Here is a 1,632-nt window from a genome sequence, read left to right as displayed (position 1 = left end):
CCACTGTAACTCTTTTGGCTAATAACTAGTGCTGTTGTGAACCATCACATATGTATTCTGTCCTTTTCAGAGCAGACAGGAAAGAGGTATCTAATAGGAAACTTTTTAAAAGGTTTTTCAGATGAGCTAAAAAAAAGCAACAGTCGTAACTAAGACACTTGAACACGAAGGGCACATTCTGTGAAATGGCATATTAGACAACAACTGAAATAGAAAGCATGTAAGTTATGGCTTATTCCTTATGCAGCAATGAGGGACTGAAATAGATTCCCTCTTTAAACTTTTGAAGTCCTAGCCATAACAATTTAATGTCTGACCTAAGTTGTTTTCTTATTGTTTAAATTCCGTACAGCATTATTAAGGAAGCATTTTAGTAATGTGTTCACTCTGAATATGTCAAATTGTTGATGTCACAATGTTTCTTTCCTCTCTTTCTAAAAATATTTGTTAAATTGCCTCTAAAGCTTTCTCTCAGAAGGCTGAATTTGAAAGTTCTGATGTCCAAACTCATTTTGGCTTTCTTTATGCTCTCTCTTTCATTGTTACAACTGGGAAACAACTGCAGGAAGGGTTTGCCTGTAGTGCTAAAGGTATTGAAGTGCATCGTAGGAACAAATAGTTGTTGGTGGGAGAACAGATTAAAGAGTACAGAGTACAGTAAAAGAATACACTAGTCCGTGTTTATTTCTTTGCTTTCTGAATAGAAATTTTCTCTCTATACTTAACCTCTTAGCTACCTAATCCTTTATTTTTCTGTTCATCAGTACATGCAGTGGGGAGACGCAAGAGCCTTCAACAGTGTAAATTTAATCCTCATTAAAATGTTGTCTGTAACCTGTGGTATAAGATTCAAAACACGTAGGGTTTTGTTTCCCTTCTAATACTCTTATTTCTAATTTCTGTGTTCTTATTACTTTCTAAAGTTTGCCTTCTGGTTGTCTAATTAAATCTAACAAAAGCCCAACAACTATAGTTATTCTATGCTGCATCAAAATAACTATTAAAGAAATTTGCTGTAGGTGTTTTTCATTAATACATTAATGATATTTAGTTGAAGAATTAGAGCATGGAATAAAGGAGTGTTACTTCTAAATTCTTAAAATCAGCATGTAATACACTTGTCATAGAAGTTTTTACTTTGCTTAATCTACTGGTTTTGTTACTGCTGCTACAAAGATGGAAAGATTTGAAATTGAGCAATGAAATTTTCGAAGGTAAACACTTTCCATACTCTTCGAATTTTCTTTTTTCATCTGCGTGCTTTGTTATCACATAGTCCTGTTGTTTCTTGCTCCTGTTAAAAGTATAATTGCTTCAAGTCCATTTCTTTTTTATTTTTTTTTTTAATTTCTGTGGGTGGAGAACAGGTTTTATGAACCTTTGTTGACTGATTTTCACCAAGGCTTAGAAACTGTTATACTAATGGTATAAAATATTTGTGAACAGTATTAAAGACCATATAATTATCTTGTCAGTGTTGTCCCCAGTAGCATTTAAAACTAGTTTTGGTACAATTTTTTTTTAATCAGATCAATTAAAAATAAAATGGAAAAGCAACCAAGATGTGATCTCTCCAACTTGAAAGACAAAGCCCAGTAATAGAGTAGGGAAGTGTTAAAATGGTCATACAGG

Source organism: Pterocles gutturalis, unplaced genomic scaffold (genome assembly GCF_000699245.1).
Source record: "Pterocles gutturalis isolate BGI_N339 unplaced genomic scaffold, ASM69924v1 scaffold36144, whole genome shotgun sequence".
NCBI classification, from domain to species: domain Eukaryota; kingdom Metazoa; phylum Chordata; class Aves; order Pterocliformes; family Pteroclidae; genus Pterocles; species Pterocles gutturalis.
Note: the sequence above shows the minus strand (reverse complement) of the source record.